Source organism: Gavialis gangeticus, unplaced genomic scaffold, assembly GCF_001723915.1.
Source record: "Gavialis gangeticus isolate Ggan-Ray unplaced genomic scaffold, GavGan_comp1, whole genome shotgun sequence".
NCBI lineage: Eukaryota > Metazoa > Chordata > Crocodylia > Gavialidae > Gavialis > Gavialis gangeticus.
In genome coordinates, this window is record NW_017729031.1 from 3,158,628 (window position 1) to 3,166,418 (window position 7,791).

Here is a 7,791-nt window from a genome sequence, read left to right on the forward strand (position 1 = left end):
GGGCCCGGCTGCCGCGCGGGGAAGCGCCGCCTCCCGCAAGCGCCGCCCCGCGCCCGTCGGGGGAGGCGGCTTCGCCGGGGGCAGCGGCAACTGCGGCACCAGCAGCAGAGGGAAGAGGGTCGCGCGAAAGCAGTAACTAGATGTGCATTGGTGGTTCAGTGGTAGAATTCTCGCCTGCCACGCGGGAGGCCCGGGTTCGATTCCCGGCCAATGCAACTCTGCTTTTGGGGCCTGGCCTCGCTCGCGCTTTTGCTGCGGGTCGGAGGGGGCAGTGCCCTGGGAGTCGCTCCCTGCGGGCGGCGCGAGGAGTTTGCAAAACGAACAAACCAAAAACAAACAAAACCGCTGGAGATGCCGGGGATTGAACCCGGGACCTCACACATGCGAAGCGCGCGCTCTACCACTGAGCTACATCCCCCAGCTGGCGGCCGCCCGCCGCCGCGCTGCATGCCTCCTGCCCCCGCCGCGCGCGGCCCCCGCCTCGTGGTGCCTTTCCGGAAACTGGCAGGGGCCTGCTGCAGGGTCGTGCTGTGCCAGGCGCCCCCAGGCTTTCATCTCCGGAGGGTCCCCGCAGGGGGGAGGGACAGGGAATGACGGCCCCCTCCCCACTGCACGGGCTCTTGGGACTAGACCAGGGGCTCACCACCTTGTTTGTACCAGGACCCGTTTGTCCCCACGCTCCTGCTCTGATCCCCACAGGCACAGAGTGCGTGGGGCGGGGGGCCCCTGGCAGGGGAAATGGCAGCATCCCACATCCCACATTTGAAGGGCAGTGGTTTTTTTACAGTTTGTTTGCAACCCTTTCATATAGGGTGGCGACCCACAGGTTGAGAAACGTTGGTCCGTAGGGCTCATGGTTTCTCCAGACGACTTCCTTGCCAGGTGGCCTGGTGTGAAGGAGGGTGAGTGAAGGCAGCCAGAGGAGGGGTGGGCCGAGGCAGAACGCAGGGCGCACTGTCTGCTACCTCCCTGGTGAAAAGCAGCAGGGGCAGTGGCGACACTTAGAGGGTGCACATGAGATTGGCCGTGCACCCCCTGCAAGCACCAGTCGTGAAACTGGAAGCGCTAGCAGAAGTGCACTTCCACTTCGCTGCTGGCGATCAGCCACGGGGGACCCCCTGCACCCAGTCTGTGATCAACCATGGGGGGACCCCCCCATCCACGATCTGAAGCACCCCCAAGTTTGGGAGGCACCAGTCACCCATGAGCAGAAATCTGCCTGTGCCTTGGTGGGGATCTTCCTTCTCAGTGCCTAATTTCAGCCGCAGGAGCAGGGTACGCGGCAGGTATGGATATGCCCGCACGCAGGTTGCCAGTGTTGCTGAGAGAAAACAGACACCACGTAGACAGTACAGCAATGCAAACAAAATTAATAACACAACTTTTTGGTTTCATTTAGATATGCAAATTAGCAAACTGCTCACTGCTTTTTGGCAACACAACACCATATACAATAAAAAGGAGACACTGAGGGTAAACTGTATAGTGGTTATATTGTATCCTGGGCACTGGGGAGGAGCAGGGGCTGGCTGGGGGGGAGTGGGCACAGCAACTCACCACTACCATGGACAGCCCCCACAGCAGCCAGCACTTGCCTCCTGCACTGCAGCTGTCTCAGGCCTGGAGCTGCCCTGCTGTGCCTCTGAGGAGATTACCTTTTAGGGGCATTCTAAACAAGTTTAGGATTTATGGAAGAACTTGATTTGACACCTCTCCATTGTATGGAGATTAGCAGCAGCAGTGCAAGGGCCACCCATAAAGCCCTGCCAGTTGGCCTCAATCCTGTCCCTGCAGGGTGGAAGCACCTTTTGGAAGGAGAGGACAATTCACTCTTTCTACCCATTAACTCCCTGGCTTCTTTGTGGAGGAGGCTTTTTCTAAAAAGTGAACATAATTCTGAAAGAAATACATTTAAAATTACCAACCCATGTTACAAAGACCAGGGGACAGGCATCAAAGGTAAAGTATTTCTGTCATTTTTGACCAAGGTTATAATTTAGGTGGTAAACTGAAAGCGAAAGGCTCTGCAGTCTTCAGTTACCAGTCACTGGAACTTTTCAATCTCTTCTATTTTATATTTTGACCTGTTATGTAAAAATATTTTGTTATTATTTTACATTATTGACAGGCAGATAAAACAAGAACAGAACAAGAAACAAGAAAAGCTCCCCTAATCTTTTTGATAGAACATTCCACTTAGTCCATAAAAAGTCCTAATATTTCAGTAATGAAATAATTAAAATACTGGGAACACTAATTATCCAAAGCCACTTTTTGATTGGCCAGTTGGTACAGGTTGGGATGTAGACAACTACATCCCAGTCTCTACCAAACTTACAGCCAAAATCTCTAATGAATGGAAAGAAAAAATTAATATGAGCAACTACATTCTTATTGTTCTTTTTCTTTATTTGTCCTCCTGTTTTCTGCTCATCACACCTTTATTTGCCTGATGCCCAAAGACTGTGAAGGAACAGGCCTGAGACCACCCTAATTCACTTCTTTAAATAATAGTTATGCTATTTGTGGGGTTAGTAGTTAGAAGCCCAGCTATTGCAGAGGCATCACTAAACACCACCAGCAGACTAAGAGAGAGGCAGATGCTTCCCTTGAAACCTGTCATGGAATAAAGCAAGCAAGTAATTTTACAAGAAAACTGCTACTTGTTCCCTAAACCCAGCAACAGTGTTAAAGACATTGGAAGGCTACTTATAATTTAAAAAATAAAATGATGTTAGAATAACTTACTGTGAATGTATCTGAAATAAAGAAAGGTCCTTATAATTAAGGTCTGCTTAAATCATAGAAAAACTGAACACTCCTCGTGGGTTGGTCATGGTATAAATAGCATACTCCGCAGATATTTCCTGGATGTACTCATATACAATATAAAGAAAAGTAAATTATATGTAGAGTTGGGCAAAAAGATTAGAAATACTAATTTATACTTACCTTAATAAAAACAATCCATTGAGGTTAAGAGGGGGTGGAAGGAGAAATGAGGGTGTTGGGGAAGGAGGGATGAAGGGGTGGCTACCATCTTGTGCATAGCTGGAGACAGGTGGAGTGGCCCTTGGCGAGGCAACTGCTGCCCTTTATGCTGCCCTGCCAGCCAGCGCCTTCCCACCCCAGGCAGGCTGCAAGGTTGAGCTGCAGAGTCACCAAGGACCGTTGGTTCCCACTGGGGAGCCTGCATTTTATTTTTATTACATTTTTATTTTTTAAGTTGATTTCACAGAAAACCCCGTATTTTGTGTTTTCCACAAAATTCACAGAATCACAAATTGAGTAGACCCTTACTTAAAATAGTTTCTCTACCATTTCACTTTTCTTTCTACTACTGTTTCTATAATGGAAGGGTTATTTGCAGGCAACTCCATAATTATGGAGTTTATTCCAAAGTTCTTCCTTTTCTTTAGGAAAATAAAAAGGAAAAATTGATTATTTTATTGTTGTAAGTCACATATATATTGTATAGGCTGTTAACAAGTTTACTCAATAAAACCAAAAAGAGACTTAGATGCCTCAAGTGAGAGCTAAGTGGCATGTAGGTACCTAAATCTAAAAGTGCATCCTTAGACTCCCCTACCTACATTTGTAAGTCCTTAGTTGCTTATGTTTCTACTACCTAATTCCCTAGAGGTCTAAATTTCTGCTTCTGTGCACGCCCAGAAGTATCTTAATCAAGACATTATGAACAGTTCAATGATTACCTCATGCCTGATTTCCATCCAGATATGGATCCGGCCCGTGGGCCGTATTTTGCCCGCCCCATTCCATGCTATAGTCCAGGGCTGGGCAAAATGCAGCCCGGGGGCCAGATGAGGCCCACCAAATCATTCTACCTGGCCTGCGGGACCCCTAAAAAATTTAGAAAATTAATATTTATCTGCCCTGGGCTGCCTGTCATGCGGCCCTCAATAACTTGCCAAAACTCAGTAAGCGGCCCTGTGCCCAAAATAATTGCCCACCCCTGCTATAGTCTAATGGCTGGAGTGATTATGAGAGCAGGTGTAAAAGAAAGACTAATGCTTAATTCCTCCTTTCCTGAGAGGATTCAAATCCACATCTCATTCCTCTCTGGAGAGTCTCCTAAACACCAAGCTATGAATTATTCTGGGATGAGGCAGGTTGCAGTTTCTACCCCTCTGGTTTTCATAAAATAGTTCAGGTTATTTGGGCCCAAGGGTCAGAAAGTGATCATGACTTTTATATTAGTGGTTAGAGTACTCATGGAGGGAGAATTCACAGTTCTGGTTCCTGATTCCAGGAATATTTGTGGATTTTCTCCAGTGACAGCCATTTGTAATTTATATTAGCAGTTCTGAGAACAAGGAACCTAGATCTCCCCCTCCCAGATGAATTCTCGGGCCATTAGACTACTGCATAAAGGTGGGAGGGCCACACCATGACATCCTTTCATGCTTTAAAAGAAAGGAGTGATCCCCAGCTCCATGTATAAAAGAAAGGGTTTAAGTGCCTGACTCCATGAGAGGGCTAAGGGATGTGAAGCCAACTGGAGGCAGGCATTTCCTTGCAATGCCCTGAATGTTCCTACACTGTGGTCTTCATGTAGTGGAGAGGTACTTAAGCTAGTTTTCATCTAGCTAGTGTGAGTAGTGACAGCAATCTAACCATGGTAGCATGGAGCCCAGCATGGTCTAACTCACTCTGCCAAAAAAGTTGTTAGACACACTTCTATCATCAGTGTTTTCCACTGGAAATCTTTATTGGGTAGTTCCCCACTCAGCCTATTGGCTGTTAAACTTGCCTGACTTTGCCCATGTATTGGAAGGAATCCTAGACTCATACTTCAAGGCTGTAGAATTGCTGGGGGGGGCAAGCATCTAAGATAGGCATTAAAATGCTGAGCATCACCACACAGAAGATCCTTTGTTCATCTCACCTTTAACTTTCAGCTCATGACTTAAGAGTCCATGAGGCATACATCTGTAGTCTACTTGTGCACTTCTTTGCTATGGTAACATTCAGAGGAACCAATCCATCTGAGTGGATGTTTCTCGAGTAACATATCTTTTTATAAGCAAAACAAAGGGCTACAAAATCAACCTTAAATATTATCCCTTTGTGATCTGGTCTGAGTCATTTTGTCCGTTTTGTCTGTGTTCAGGAACCTCTGAGATGTGTCACTGCGTTTTAAACTACTCTGGGCTTGTCTTGGCTCATACAAAGGTGTGGTGTGAAATTAACGGTTTCTGAATGTACTTTATATGGGGCGTGAACCAGCATCTGATGGTTTTAGAATGACTCAGCTAGGGTTATGCTGATGCATAAAATATGCTATCAGACCTTCCCAGAAAGACTGATTGCTAGCCCTGCCAGCATTGAATTATTGTAATATTAGTATGACTTTTGGGGTTCCTACCAGAAGAGAAAAAAGAAAAGTGCTTATTTTTACCATAGCTCTCTTTTCCTCATTGCACCTTGGGTTCTATCACAGTTGGCTACTAAATAAGCATTTGTGATTTGAAGAGAGGGAAAAAACTCAGATTATTGTAACATACATTCAGTTTAAATGCTCTGGAATAAACAGGCCAATAAATTGATAACAAAAAGTAGGAATTTCTCCTCAAAGTCATAAAAATAACTATTTGCAACCACTACTGAAAGCACAATGAGGCCATCACCAAGAGAAAATCTTCATGTGTGGGGACCTGGACTGGGCCACAGTTTCTTGACAGCATTGCTTTAATTTAATTAACCTGTCCACAGAGAACTTATTACAAGATCTGTAATAGAAATGTTTTATTATTTCTCTTAAAATGGACTTTTGTCAGCTTCTCTCCCTTCCTACCTGCAATGGGATGTTAAGACACTTTCTATGAATATACTAATTTCAAAAAGTCTTTCTTCTTCAGTCTCATGGTTTTTAGTGACCTGCAACTTCCATTATTGGGTATTCAGGAGGAAAGCTCTCCCCACATTTCCCTTATCCTATTATGTATCCGAAGTAACATCTAGTTTAGTATTATTGCCGTATAAGGAAATTAAAGAATCTTCAACAAGAAGCTGAGCTGGAAAAAGCATCCTGCCACCCCACTGAATCATATATTTATAGAAAATTAGGATTGGAACAGACCTCAGGAAGTCATCTAATCTAAACCCCTGGTTAAAACAGGACCATCCCCAAATACATCAACCCAGCCAAGGCTTTGTTTAGTCAGGTCTTAAAAACCTCCAAGGATGGAGATTCCACAACCTCTCTGGGTAGCCTGCTCCAGTGCTTTACTACCCTCCTAGCGAGAAAGATTTTCTTAATATCTGACTTAAACTTCCCTTGCTGCAACTTCATAACATTGCTCCTTGTTCTGTCATTTGCTACCACTGACAACAGTCTCGTCCCATCCTTTTTGTAATCAGCCTTCACGTAGATAAAGACTGCTATTAAATATGGTCCCAGTGTTCTCTGCAGACTAAGTCCAGTTCCTCTCCTCATAAGTCATGTGCCCCAGCCCTCTAACCGTATTTGTTGGCCTCCACTGGACTCTCTCCAATTTGTCCACATCCTTTCTGTAGTGGGGGGCCCAAAACTGGATACAGTACTCCAAATGTGTCCTCACCAGTGCTGAATACAGGGAAAGAATCACTTCTCTTGATCTGCAGGCAACACTCCTACCCATTCAGCCCATTATGCAATTAGCCTTCTTGGCAACAAGGGCATGCTGTTGGCTTATATTTAGCTTATTGTCCACTGTAGCCCCCAGGTCCTTTTTTGCAGAGCAGCTGCTTAGCTAGTCAGTCCCCAGCCCTTACCAGTACATGGGATTTTTCCATCCTAGTGCAGGATTTTGCATTTGTCCTTATTGAATCTCATTAGATTTGTTTTGGTTTAATCCTCCAATTTGTCTATGTCTCTCTGAATCCTAGTCCTACCCTCCAGCATATGTACTACTACCCCCAGCTTGATGTCATTTGAAAACTTGCTGAGGGTGCATTCTATGCCATCTTCCAGGTCACCAACAGAGATATTGAACAAAAACAGCCCCAGGACTGACCCCTGGGGCACTCCACTTGACACCATCTGTCAGCTAGATATTGAGTCATTTATTCCTATCCTTTGAGCCCAATGATCCAGCCAGTTTTCTGTCCACCTTACAGTCCATTCATCCAACCAACCCATACTTTCTTTGCTTGCTTGTGAGCATGTTGTGGGAGACCATATCAAAAACCTTGCTAAAGTCAAGGTATATCATGTCTACTGCTCCCCCTGCATCCACAGAGCCAGTTGTCTCATCATAGAAGGAATGAGGTTGTTCAGGCTTAACTTGCCCTTAGTGAATCCTTGCTGCCTGTTTGTGATCACGGTCTTCTCCTCCAAGTGCTTAGAAATGGATCCCTTAAGGACCTACTCCACGATTTTTCCAAGGACTGAGAAAGGCTGACCCATCCGTAGTTCCCCAGCTCCTCCTCCCTCTCCTTCTTGAAGATGGGCACTATGTTTGCCCTTTTCTAATTGTCCAGGACCTCTTCCCATCACCATGAGTTTTCAAAGATAATAGCTAGTGGCTCTGCAATCACATCAGTCAACTCTCTCAGCATCCTTGGGTATATGGCTTCTGGCCGGCTTCTGGCCCCGTGGACTTGTACACATCCAGCTTTTCTAAGCAGTCCTGACCTTGTTCCTTCACCACTGTTGGCTGCTCACCTCCTCCCTAAGCTGTGCTGCCAGGTGCAATAGTCTGGGAGCTGACCTTGCCTGTGAAGACTGAGGTAAAAAAAGGCATTGAATACTTCAGCTTTTTCCATGTCACTTGTCACTAGGTTGTCTCC

At 45.8% G+C, this 7,791-nt stretch overlaps 2 non-coding genes across 2 annotated transcripts; one reads left to right on the top strand and one right to left on the bottom strand.

Moving 5' to 3' along the window:
- Nucleotides 1-144: 144 nt before the first annotated feature.
- On the top strand, nt 145-215 carry TRNAG-GCC. The gene has a single exon. It is a non-coding gene; the product is annotated as a tRNA-Gly (tRNA).
- A 131-nt stretch (nt 216-346) lies between these two features.
- On the bottom strand, nt 347-418 carry TRNAA-CGC. Its single transcript has one exon. It is a non-coding gene; the product is annotated as a tRNA-Ala (tRNA).
- Between the last annotated feature and the right edge of the window lie 7,373 nt (nt 419-7,791).